Raw genomic sequence first — 14,437 nt, 5'->3', positions numbered from 1 at the left:
AAGCTGTCATCCAGGCTTTGCCAGAGTTCCGGTAGGTAATGGGTAGGTTCTCCATGTTGATGTGGTGAAAGCATCTAGGAGACTTGAATTTGCCCACAATCAATGGCTTCAGCTTGTGTGTTCCCGTGGCATTGCTGGCAAACAGGATGGTGAGCCTGTTCTTGGCTTGCTTGTACCCCAGAGTCTTGTGGGCATCATCCTTGACAGCTAGGGTCTTGTCAGGCAGCATCTTCCAGTAAAGCCCTGACTCATCTGCATTGTAGAGTTGCTCTGGGGTCAGCTCCTCTTGCCCCATGTAGTTCTTGAGGATGTCGGGAAAGGCTGCTGCTGCTCCTGAGTCGGCGGATCTCTGTTCACCACTGATGGTAACTGCACCTATCCCATGTCTTTTCTGGAACCGATGGAGCCAACCCTTGCTGGCTACGAAATTGCAGTCCTCTGGGTGGAGCTGGTGATGGAACTTCTCAGCCTGAGTCCTGATGATAGGTCCAGATAGGGGGGTGTCACCAGACTGTTCCTGGACAAACCAGGTGAACACAGCCTTCTCCAAGTTAATGTCACTAGCGTTTCTTGCCTTTTTCCTGGTAAGCCCTTCACTCTGAGAAACTGTCCCAACATATGTTCTTAAATTGGGCTCATCTTTCACCCACCCACGGAGGGTTGACTCTGGTACACCAGTCTCTCTGGATAATTTTGCCTTCGTTTCGCCGTTTCGAAGCCGGTCTATCAAATGTATCTTTTGCTTCATTGTGTAAGACTTGCGCTTAAACATTTTGAACGACAGTAACTGAACTCGAAGGTACCTGCACTGGAAAAGGTATCCCTTTTATGGCTGGGTGATCGGGCTAATCGGTCGCGGCTACTCATCGCTGCTAATCGTTCTAATCATTGCGGCTAATCATCGCTGCTAATCGGTCTAATCATCGCGGCTAATCGGTCTAATCATCGCGGCTAATCATCGCTGCTAATCGGTCTAATCATCGCTGCTAATCATCGCTGCTAATCATCGCTGCTAATCGGTCTAATCATCGCTGCTAATCATCGCTGCTAATCGGTCTAATCATCGCTGCTAATAATCGCTGCTAATCGGTCTAATCATCGCTGCTAATCGGTCTAATCATCGCTGCTAATCATCGCTGCTAATCGGTCTAATCATCGCTGCTAATAATCGCTGCTAATCGGTCTAATCATCGCTGCTAATCGGTCTAATCATCGCTGCTAATCGGTCTAATCATCGCTGCTAATCGTTCTGATCATCGCTGCTAATCGATCTGATCATCGCTGCTAATCGGTCTAATCATCGCTGCTAATCGGTCTAATCATCGCGGCTAATCGGTCTAATCATCGCTGCTAATCGTTCTGATCATCGCTGCTAATCGGTCTGATCATCGCTGCTAATCGGTCTAATCATCGCTGCTAATCGGTCTGATCATCGCTGCTAATCGGTCTGATCATCGCTGCTAATCGTTCTGATCATCGCTGCTAATCGGTCTGATCATCGCTGCTAATCGTTCTGATCATCGCTGCTAATCGGTCTAATCATCGCTGCTAATCGGTCTAATCATCGCTGCTAATCGTTCTGATCATCGCTGCTAATCGTTCTGATCATCGCTGCTAATCGTTCTGATCATCGCGGCTAATCATCGCTGCTAATCGGTCTAATCATCGCTGCTAATCGGTCTAATCATCGCTGCTAATCATCGCTGCTAATCGGTCTAATCATCGCGGCTAATCGGTCTAATCATCGTGGCTAATCGGTCTAATCATCGCTGCTAATCGTTCTAATCATCGCTGCTAATCATCGCTGCTAATCGGTCTAATCATCGCGGCTAATCGGTCTAATCATCGCGGCTAATCATCGCTGCTAATCGGTCTAATCATCGCGGCTAATCGGTCTAATCATCGCGGCTAATCATCGCGGCTAATCGGTCTAATCATCGCTGCTAATCGGTCTAATCATCGCTGCTAATCGGTCTAATCATCGCGGCTAATCGGTCTAATCATCGCGGCTAATCATCGTGGCTAATCATCGCTGCTAATCGGTCTAATCATCGCGGCTAATCGGTCTAATCATCGCGGCTAATCATCGCTGCTAATCGGTCTAATCATCGCTGCTAATCGGTCTAATCATCGCGGCTAATCGGTCTAATCATCGCGGCTAATCATCGCGGCTAATCATCGCTGCTAATCGGTCTAATCATCGCGGCTAATTGGTCTAATCATCGCGGCTAATCGGTCTAATCATCGCGGCTAATCGGTCTAATCATCGCGGCTAATCGGTCTAATCATCGCGGCTAATCGGTCTAATCATCGCGGCTAATCATCGCGGCTAATCGGTCTAATCATCGCGGCTAATCGGTCTAATCATCGCGGCTAATCATCGCGGCTAATCGGTCTAATCATCGCGGCTAATCATCGCTGCTAATCATCGCTGCTAATCGGTCTAATCATCACGGCTGATCATCGCTGCTAATCATCGCTGCTAATCGGTCTAATCATCGCTGCTAATCGGTCTAATCATCGCGGCTAATCATCGCTGCTAATCGGTCTAATCATCGCGGCTAATCGGTCTAATCATCGCTGCTAATCGGTCTAATCATCGCTGCTAATCATCGCTGCTAATCGGTCTAATCATCGCTGCTAATCATCGCTGCTAATCGGTCTAATCATTGCTGCTAATCGGTCTAATCATCGCGGCTAATCGGTCTAATCATCGCTGCTAATCGGTCTAATCATCGCGGCTAATCATCGCTGCTAATCGGTCTAATCATCGCTGCTAATCGTTCTAATCATCGCTGCTAATCATCGCTGCTAATCGGTCTAATCATCGCGGCTAATCGGTCTAATAATCGCGGCTAATCATCGCTGCTAATCGTTCTAATCATCGCTGCTAATCATCGCTGCTAATCGGTCTAATCATTGCGGCTAATCGGTCTAATCATCGCGGCTAATCATCGCTGCTAATCGGTCTAATCATCGCGGCTAATCGGTCTAATCATCGCGGCTAATCATCGCGGCTAATCGGTCTAATCATCGCTGCTAATCGGTCTAATCATCGCTGCTAATCGGTCTAATCATCGCGGCTAATCGGTCTAATCATCGCGGCTAATCATCGCGGCTAATCATCGCTGCTAATCGGTCTAATCATCGCGGCTAATCGGTCTAATCATCGCGGCTAATCATCGCTGCTAATCGGTCTAATCATCGCTGCTAATCGGTCTAATCATCGCGGCTAATCGGTCTAATCATCGCGGCTAATCATCGCGGCTAATCATCGCTGCTAATCGGTCTAATCATCGCGGCTAATTGGTCTAATCATCGCGGCTAATCGGTCTAATCATCGCGGCTAATCGGTCTAATCATCGCGGCTAATCGGTCTAATCATCGCGGCTAATCGGTCTAATCATCGCGGCTAATCATCGCGGCTAATCGGTCTAATCATCGCGGCTAATCAGTCTAATCATCGCGGCTAATCGGTCTAATCATCGCGGCTAATCATCGCTGCTAATCATCGCTGCTAATCGGTCTAATCATTACGGCTGATCATCGCTGCTAATCATCGCTGCTAATCGGTCTAATCATCGCTGCTAATCGGTCTAATCATCGCGGCTAATCATCGCTGCTAATCGGTCTAATCATCGCGGCTAATCGGTCTAATCATCGCTGCTAATCGGTCTAATCATCGCTGCTAATCATCGCTGCTAATCGGTCTAATCATCGCTGCTAATCATCGCTGCTAATCGGTCTAATCATTGCTGCTAATCGGTCTAATCATCGCGGCTAATCGGTCTAATCATCGCGGCTAATCATCGCTGCTAATCGGTCTAATCATCGCGGCTAATTGGTCTAATCATCGCTGCTAATCGGTCTAATCATCGCGGCTAATCATCGCGGCTAATCATCGCGGCTAATCGGTCTAATCATCGCGGCTAATCGGTCTAATCATCGCGGCTAATCATCGCTGCTAATCATCGCTGCTAATCGGTCTAATCATCGCGGCTAATCATCGCTGCTAATCATCGCTGCTAATCATCGCTGCTAATCATCGCTGCTAATCGGTCTAATCATCGCTGCTAATCGGTCTAATCATCGCTGCTAATCATCGCTGCTAATCGGTCTAATCATCGCGGCTAATCGGTCTAATCATCGCGGCTAATCGGTCTAATCATCGCGGCTAATCGGTCTAATCATCGCTGCTAATCGGTCTAATCATCGCGGCTAATCATCGCTGCTAATCGGTCTAATCATCGCGGCTAATCGGTCTAATCATCGCGGCTAATCGGTCTAATCATCGCGGCTAATCATCGCGGCTAATCATCGCGGCTAAAAAAGGTGCTGTTTCAAAAAGAGTTTAAAATGAGTCAAGTAAGTTGGGGTCCATAAGCCCCCCCCCGCCGTATATCGCGAACCGCGGTATTGCGGAGCGCGGTATAACGGGGGACTACTGTACTCATCAATGATGTTGAGGAAGTACATGTTGCGGTCAGTGGAGGGGGGGGGGGGCCCTTTGAAACCGACGCTGAGACGCTCAAAGGGGCGGGAGGCCTTTACCAGGTGTGCTCTGTCTGCCCGATAGAAGTGTGGTTTGCATTCCACGCAGACCTGGCAGTCCCTGGTCATGGTCCTGACCTCCTCGATGGAATAAGGCAGGTTGCGGGCCTTGATAAAGTGGAAAAACTGGGTGACCCCCGGTGACAGAGGTCATTATTGAGCGCCCGAAGTTGGTCTACTTGTGCGCTGGCACATATACCGCGGGTCAGGGCATCTGGGGGCTCATTGAGCTTCCCAGGGCGATACAAGATATCATAATTATAGGTGGAGAGTTCGATCCTCCACCTTAGGATCTTGTCTTTCTTGATCTTGCCCCGCTGTGTGTTATTGAACATGAACTCAACTGACCGTTGGTCAGTGAGGAGAGTGAATCGCCTGCCGGCCAGGTAATGCCTCCAATGTCGGACAGCTTCCACAATGGCTTGGGCTTCCTTTTCGACGGAGGAGTGTCGAATTTGGCAAGCCCCAGGCATGTTACATACAGCAGGTATAATACAATACAGTGGTTTACCACAATAAACCAATACCACAACTAGCCTCCACAAGGGTACAAAGTTGGGCCTTGCTGCTACAGTTATACTTTCCAGGCCTAGTTATACTTTCCAGCACAGTCCCGACATGCAGCTTTCAAATGCAGATGCATTGAGCCGAGTGCCCCGATCGAAAAGCATGCCACCTCGGCCACTACCCCAAGAGATCGTCTGGGCATTGAACTTCTTGGACACCTTGCCAGCCTCGGCTGGCCATATCCAAACCTGGGTCCAGCGTGATCTGATATTGTCAAAAGTAAAACCAATGATACAGACCGGGTGGCACCATGGGAATCCGAAGCCCTATTTAACCTGACCTGTGAGGAGAGTGTGATCCTGTGGAGCCCATGAGTCATTATCCCACTACCAGCCAGGGAACCCCTCTTACAAAGGTTACACAGTGCTGACCCCGGGCAAACATAGGTGAAGATGCTGGCATGCATTATGGCCAGGAATTGATAAAGCCATTGAAAGATGGTACAGCAATGAATTCTTGTCAACTCAACAATCACTGCCTCCATCGGCCAGTCTCCATCCCTGGAAGTGGCTTGGTCGCCCGTGGAGAGGGTCCATGTTGCCTCCACGGCCCTTTATGGGCCGGATTTTCTTAGTTTTTATGGATACCCACTCCAAGTGACTGTCTATAGAGGTGATGAGGACCCTGACCTTGGTGGCTGTGGTGGATGCCTTATGCCAAGTGTTTGCCAAACACGGACTGCCGGAATCCATTGTACTCCTTTTATAGGAGAAAACTTCAAAGTTTTGTTTTAGCAAACAGCATTCGCCACACCAGGACGGCCCCATACCATCCTGCGGCCAATGGGTTGGCCGGGAGGGCCATACACATTTTTAGAATGCCATTAGGAGACAATCAGACAGACCGCTGTGCTAATTTTCTGTTATCCTACAACACAACACTCACACCACTATAGGGGTCATGCTTGCCGAGTTGCTGATGGGCTGTCACCTCAGAACCCGTTTGGATTTGGTATTTTCTAACTTGGCGGGGAGGGTGGAGGCATTTCAGGCCTCCCAGAGAAGGCAATGAACTACACAAAGGGGCGACAGATCATTCCGGGGTGGGGGGCCCAATCTTAGAAACATTGCCACGGGTCCCCTATGGCTAGATCCAGGGACCCGGGTTCAATTCCGGCCTTGGGTGACTGTCTGTGTGGAGTTTGCACTTTCTCTTCGTGTCTACGTGGGTTTCCTCCGGGTGCTTCGGTTTCCTCCCACAGTCCAAAGATGTGCAGGTTAGGTGGATTGGCCATGCTAAATTGCCCTTAGTGTCCAAAAGGTTACTGAGTTATGGGGATAGGGTGGAGGCATTGGCTTAAGTAGGATGCTCTTACAAAGGGCCGGTGCAGACTCGATGGGCCGAATGGCCTCCTTCTGCACTGTATGGATTCTATGATTCTGTGAAGGCTGCCACTCCAGAGGACGGCCGCCAAAGGGGACCCAGGTTGCAGGGTGAGATACGCAACAGGCTGCCTCCATTTCTGATGTACCCCCTGGAGGGCGGTGTGCGAGGGTGAGACGGGACATTCAGGCTGTCAGTGGCCAAGCCCCTAAGTCGATGAACCTGGAGGAGATCAGATTGTCCCATGCATGGCGACCCCGGTGCACGCGTTGTGCGCCATCCTGTGGCATCCAGGCCCCAGGCCTGCCTGGCCCTGCTCTGCATCCTCCTTGTCAGATGAGGCCTGCCGTTCACCCTCCTCCTCCAGCATGTTGCCTCTTTGCTGTCGGATGTTGTGAATGACGCAGCAGGCCACCAAGATGTTGGAGACCCTCCTAGGGCTATACTGGAGGGCCCCACCAGAACATGGCAGGTACCTGAACCTGATCTTCAGCACGCCGGTACACCGCTCGATCACACTACTGATTGCAGCATGGGCATCGTTATAGTGGTTCACTTCATTGGTCTGTGGCTTCCGGATAGGCATCATCAGTCACGAAGACAGTGGATAACCCCTCTCGCCCAGAAGCCGGGGAGCGCCTCAAATGTGTCGGGCACCATCGTGTTTGCCAGGATGAAGGAGTTGTCATCAGCTGGCTCCTGCACCTCCTGTTCATGCAGCCTCAGTACATCCACCAGGACTGCGATGGCTCAGCAGATGCCAACCACTCGTGGTTCAATACCAAAATCCATTCTCTGCACGGGGTGAAGGGCAGACATGTTAGCATGGTGAGTACTCCCATGCCCAACCAGATCTAATGAGCTACACGGTGGCCCTGGCCTGCACTGCAGCCCCATGCCCAGCATTTCTCCCCCCACCCATTCCCACCTCCACCCTTGGCTGTTCCACCTCACACTTTGCCCTCCGCACTGCACCCCTTGCCCCGTCAGTGCCTGGCACCAGGGGCATCTTTCCTGCCACCTGTCTCTGTCGGCAGGGGTAGCCAAGGATCGATGGGGGCAGGGGCGCAGTGGACAGGCAGTGCTTGCTCACAGCCAGTGGTCATGCGGGATGGGCTAGCTGAGTGTCACTGGCTAGACGTCTGCCCTGTAAGGGCAGTGTGCCAGGGTGGGTGCCAACGGCCACTGTACATGCATCCACTGGTCGGGGCACGTTCTGCGACTCCCCTGCTGCCCCTGCAGTTGGGCAGTGCCTTGGATAGGTACACAAAGGTGTGCCAACACCTTGTGGGTCATGGACTGTGCTGATCTGCGCCCATTCTGCTGATGGGTCGGCTGGTGTCTGTGGGCTCCTAGACAGGTGGCCTGGGAGGGGGAACCCATATGTTCGGTGGCACTCTGCACATCTATGGGGGGCAGTCAGTGGGGTACGCAGCCAGATGGCTGCCTTGCAGGCCGCAACAATGGAGGTCTGTGCCCGGACACCCCAACCCTACAGTCTGTCTCCTGGTGGCCACCCACCACTCCCCCTGGCCCTGGCAGACGCTCCCCTGCCAGCAGCACAACTGGCAGTCCACCATTGTGTCATTGGTAACTTGGCTTACTTCCTTGCTCTCCTTCATTGGCCATGGTGCCTGTTTCCCATTTTTATATACCACAAGTAATTGTGCCATCATGACTTCCGCCTGGTGGAAGCTGAGCATTGTGGGAGGCCGGAGATTACCGGGCCAAGCCCGCTAATAAGAACATAAGAACATAAGAACTAGGAGCAGGAGTAGGCCATCTGGCCCCTCGAGCCTGCTCCGCCATTCAATTAGATCATGGCTGATCATTTGTGGACTCAGCTCCACTTTCCGGCCCGAACACCATAACCCTTAATCCCTTTATTCTTCAAAAAACTATCTATCTTTACCTTAAAAACATGTAATGAAGGAGCCTCAACTGCTTCACTGGGCAAGGAATTCCATAGATTCACAACCCTTTGGGTGAAGAAGTTCCTCCTAAACTCAGTTCTAAATCTACTTCCCCTTATTTTGAGGCTATGCCCCCTAGTTCTGCTGTCATCCGCCAGTGGAAACAACCTGCCCGCATCTATCCTATCTATTCCCTTCATAATTTTAAATGTTTCTATAAGATCCCCCCTCATCCTTCTAAATTCCAACGAGTACAGTCCCAGTCTACTCAACCTCTCCTCATAATCCAACCCCTTCAGCTCTGGGATTAACCTAGTGAATCTCCTCTGCACACCCTCCAGCGCCAGTACGTCCTTTCTCAAGTAAGGAGACCAAAACTGAACACAATACTCCAGGTGTGGCCGCACTAACACCTTATACAATTGCAACATAACCTCCCTAGTCTTAAACTACATCCCTCTAGCAATGAAGGACAAAATTCCATTTGCCTTCTTAATCACCTGTTGCACTTGTAAACCAACCTTCTGTGACTCATGCACTAGCACACCCAAGTCTCTCTGAACAGCGGCATGCTTTAATATTTTATCGTTTAAATAATAATCCCGTTTGCTGTTATTCCTACCAAAATGGATAACCTCACATTTGTCAACATTGTATTCCATCTGCCAGACCCGAGCCCATTCACTTAACCTATCCAAATCCCTCTGCAGACTTCCAGTATCCTCTGCACTTTTCGCTTTACCACTCATCTTAGTGTCATCTGCAAACTTGGACACATTGCCCTTGGTCCCCAACTCCAAATCATCAATGTAAATTGTGAACAATTGTGGGCCCAACACGGATCCCTGAGGGACACCACTAGCCACTGACTGCCAACCAGAGAAACACCCATTTATCCCAACTCTTTGCTTTCTATTAATTAACCAATCCTCTATCCATGCTACTACTTTACCCTTAATGCCATGCATCTTTATCTTATGCAGCAACCTTTTGTGTGGCACCTTGTCAAAGGCTTTCTGGAAATCCAGATATACCACATCCATCGGCTCCCCGTTATCTACTGCACTGGTAATGTCCTCAAAAAATTCCACTAAATTAGTTAGGCATGACCTGCCTTTTACGAACCCATGCTGCGTCTGCCCAATGGGACAATTTCTATCCAGATGCCTCGCAATTTCTTCCTTGATGATAGATTCCAGCATCTTCCCTATTACCGAAGTTAAACTCACTGGCCTATAATTTCCTGCTTTCTGCCTACCTCCTTTTTTAAACAGTGGCGTCACGTTTGCTAATTTCCAATCCACCGGGACCACCCCAGAGTCTAGTGAATTTCGGTAAATTATCACTAGTGCATCTGCAATTTCCCTAGCCATATCTTTTAGCACTCTGGGATGCATTCCATCAGGGCCAGGAGACTTGTCTACCTTTAGCCCCATTAGCTTTCCCATCACTCCCTCCTTAGTGATAACAATCCTCTCAAGGTCCTCACCTGTCATAGCCTCATTTCTATCAGTCGCTGGCATGTTATTTGTGTCTTCCACTGTGAAGACCGACCCAAAAAACCTGTTCAGTTCCTCAGCTATTTCCTCATTTCCCATTATTAAAACTCCCTTCTCATCCTCTAAAGGACCGATATTTACCTTAGCCACTCTTTTTTGTCTTATATATTTGTAAAAACTTTTACTGTCTGTTTTTATATTCTGAGCAAGTTTACTCTCATACTCTATCTTACTCTTCTTTATAGCTTTTTTAGTAGCTTTCTGTTGCCCCCTAAAGATTTCCCAGTCCTCTAATCTCCCAGCAATCTTTGCCACTTTATATGCTTTTTCCTTCAATTTGATACTCTCCCTTATTTCCTTAGATATCCACGGTCGATTTTCCCTCTTTCTTCCGTCCTTCCTTTTTGTTGGTATAAACCTTTGCTGAGCACTGTGAAAAATCGCTTCGAAGGTTCTCCACTGTTCCTCAACTGTTCCACCATAAAGTCTTAGCACCCAGTCTACCTTAGCTAGTTCTTCTCTCATCCCCTTGTAATCTCCTTTGTTTAAACACAAAACACTAGTATTTGATTTTACTTTCTCACCCTCCATCTGTATTTTAAATTCCACCATATTGTGATCGCTCCTTCCGAGAGGATCCCTAACTATGAGATCATGAATCAATCCTGTCTCATTACACAGGACAAGATCTAGGACCGCTTGTTCCCTCGTAGGTTCCATTACATACTGTTCTAGGAAACTATCGCGGATACATTCTATAAACTCCTCCTCACGGTTGCCTTGACCGACCTGGTTAAACCAATCGACATGTAGATTAAAATCCCCCATGATAACTGCTGTACCATTTCTACATGCATCAGTTATTTCTTTGTTTATTGCCTGCCCCACCATCTCGTTACTATTTGGTGGCCGATAGACTACTCCTATTAGTGACTTTTTCGCCTTACTATTCCTGATTTCCACCCAAATGGATTCAACCTTATCCTCCATAGCACCGATGTCATCCCTTACTATTGCCCGGATGTCATCCTTAAATAACAGAGCAACACCACCTCCCTTACCATCCACTCTGTCCTTCCGAATAGTTTGATACCCTCGGATATTTAACTCCCAGTCGTGACCATCCTTTAACCATGTTTCAGTAATGGCCACTAAATCATAGTCATTTACGATGATTTGTGCCACCAACTCATTTACTTTATTCCGAATACTACGAGCATTCAGGTAAAGTACACTTATGTTGGTTTTTTTACCTCTGTTTTGAATCTTAACATCTCCAGTTTTATTCCTTTTGTTATTACTGGGCCTATTCACTGTGCTCCCCTCAGTCACTGTACCTTGTACTGTCGCCCTTATGGATTTCTGACTATGTCTTCTCTGCCTTGCACTTTTCCCCTTACTTCCTTTTGTTTCTGTCCCTGTTTTACTACCTTCCAGCTTCCAGCATTGGTTCCCATCCCCCTGCCACATTAGTTTAAACCCTCCCCAACAGCTCTAGAAAACACCCCCCCTAGGACATCGGTTCCAGTCCTGCCCAAGTGCAGACCGTCCGGTTTGTACTGGTCCCACCTCCCCCAGAACCGGTCCCAATGCCCCAGGAATTTGAATCCCTCCCTCTTGCACCATCTCTCAAGCCACGCATTCATCCTATCTATCCTGAAATTCCTACTCTGACTAGCTCGTGGCACTGGTAGCAATCCTGAGATTACTACCTTTGAGGTCCTACTTTTTAGTTTAACTCCTAACTCCCTGAATTCCGCTTGTAGGACCTCATCCCGTTTTTTACCTATATCGTTGGTGCCTATGTGCACCACGACAGCTGGCTGTTCACCCTCCCCATAATGATATGCTAATGGCCGTTACTTAACAGTTTGCTTGCCCACGCCAGCACGCAACGCATTCACACCGGTATGAGACGCCAGAACATAGTGTTCCGTTGGGCATTCGGTGCGACCTTGATTTTCGGCTGATGTGCGATTCTCTGCCTGATCGTAATTCGCGATTCCATCACTGGACACAGAGTCCCGCCTTACATTTTCAAACTTCTGTAAACTATATTACTGTTACATATATTATCCATCTCCAACTTCTACTCTTCCCCCAAAGTCACTGTCATAAAGGTTTCAAACTGCCACAGTGTTCTTGACACTGGGAGGGCATCGTGGACATATGGGTGGTTTCAATGGGACATTTTATTGACAAACGGCGGGAGTAGAGAAACCTGCCATCAGCAAACAGCGCACCGCTGAAAAACAATTGTCTGGGGGACGGGAGAATCCAGCCCTATGACCTCCTTACTGCACATGGATACTGCTTCCACTCACTGAAGGCAGTGATAAAATTGCCACATTTGCTTCAGCATGAAGCTGCTCTGTTGGAGGCAAAGGGAAGACCGTCAGAATAAGAAAGTAAGACAACAACATCTTCTCAATGGAACGAATCTCCAGAACTAAATCTAGGCAAAGTTTCTCTATAGGATTCTTCAGCTGTAGAGGCTCTGGGCGATGAAAAAAATCTTTAATAATCAGGTATCATGACATAATGCAAGGAACCGCAAGGAACTTCAGAGAGTCGTGAATACCGCCCAGTCCACCACACGAACCTGCCTCCCATCCATTGATTCCATCTACACCTCCCGCTGCCGGGGGAAAGCGGGCAGCATAATCAAAGATCCCTCCCACCCGGCTTACTCACTTTTCCAACTTCTTCCATCGGGCAGGAGATTCAGAAGTCTGAGAACACGCACGAACAGACTCAAAAACAGTTTCTTCCCCACTGTCACCAGACTCCTAAATGACCCTCTTATTGACTGACCTCATTAACACTACACCCTGTATGTTTCAACCGATGCCAATGCTTATGTAGTTGCATTGTATATATTGTGTTGCCCTATTATGTATTTGCATGTATTTTCTTGAATTCTGTTTAATTCCCTTTTCTTCCATGTACTGAATGATCTGTTGAGCTGCTTGCAGAAAAATACTTTTCACTGTACCTCGGTACACGTGACAATAAACAAATCCAATCCAATCCAATAATGCTGGCCTCTGATGTATTTTGGGGTCAATCAACTGAATAGAAATTAACTGAGGGATAAATTGAAAGGGGCCGCTCCTAAAAAAGGCAAATGGAGCACAGCCCAAAAAGAACAAAGAGGAACAGAAACTTATAAGCATTAAATCAAAATGTGAAAACTGGGGTCGATAAAGTAATCCAACCTCTGTGGTGCTCACCGAGCACGGCAGGTCTTGAGTGTGCCCATGGACACCGCATGCTCCCTCTCCAGGGACATCAGGCCACGATTGAATCTGCAGAAGAGGGGCAAACCCTCTTGGTCCCCTTGGTCGCCCACTCCTTGGATCTGTTTATGGCAAGTCGCTGGCCTCTGATTCGCCCGCCCCGGCAGAAACTTAGACAGTTAAAAATGAAGCATCATTTTTAAAGACCTCCTCAGTGCAGATGAGCAAAGCAGTTCACCCTGGGATGCCCCGCGCAATGCTTGGCATGTCCCCCTCCCCGCTGAGTTCAGTACTCACATGAGCACCCCTGGGAGGTCTGTTGGCCAGGTGCATACCTTGGGAGACCTGTCGTGATTCAGCCGTTCTGGCAGTATGGATGGATGGATTTTCTGACTGGGGATGGGAGGGAGAGGGGGGTGAATGATTCAGCGTAGGTAATGATATGGCAATGTATTCAAATAACATTTCCAACATTGAACATCAGAAAACTAACGTGAAGAGTTGGCAATCGCGCCACGCCCTTACATCAACGTAAAACTCAATTTAACAGTTGTTGCAATATTTCCGTTCCCGTAAGCCCAACCCGCCCGACACAAAGGGGGAGCGGAAAATCCCAGCCTGTTTGTTTAGACTCTGCTTCGGCACTGACTAACAGCTTTAGTGCAAGGATTACTTCCAGACGAGATTGAAGTGTGGCTGTCAACCTTCTTTCACCCTAATTGACTTTACCATCGCTCCGGCAATTGTATCCCTCTTGGAATCAAACACTTTTTTTCTCCCTGGATGAACCATCGTGGTCAGCCAATGAAATACTCTGCATTTCATTGGTGCGTTCAGTGGGTCAAAGACACTAATTCAGCTCTTCAGCGGCAAACACAGTATTCTTATCAAAAAAGTCAACAGAGACGGCAAATGCTTTGGCAGTAGATTCAAAGAGCATACCAACCTCTAAGATCTTCCAACAGAATACACATTGCTACAACTACCACTTTCTCACAGCCTTCTTCAGGAAAGAGCCAACTTAGGTCTAGAAAGTTATTTTGTGGAGGGTCACCATCTTCTTCAATGCCTCTGATTTCTGCACCTTCCGGTCTATCTTCAAAAATGACTGAGAGATTTACATCGCCTTCTGGGAATCAATGGATGGTGTCTCTGTAACCGAATGATCCACCGCTCACTGAATAAACCTCACCGGCCGCTGCTGAATGGAAAGCTGTTGGCTTGTCACCCAAGCTCAGAAATTCCTTCCTGAATAATACTGGTAGACTTGCTGTAGGACTTTATCTATTTTTCCAGACGACCCTAGGGCAGCACGGTAGCATAGTGGTTAGCATAATTGCTTCAC

The sequence above is a fragment of the Scyliorhinus canicula genome, chromosome 10 (assembly GCF_902713615.1).
Source record: "Scyliorhinus canicula chromosome 10, sScyCan1.1, whole genome shotgun sequence".
NCBI lineage: Eukaryota > Metazoa > Chordata > Chondrichthyes > Carcharhiniformes > Scyliorhinidae > Scyliorhinus > Scyliorhinus canicula.
The sequence above is the reverse complement of the archived record's forward strand: the minus strand, read 5'-3'. Positions refer to the sequence as shown.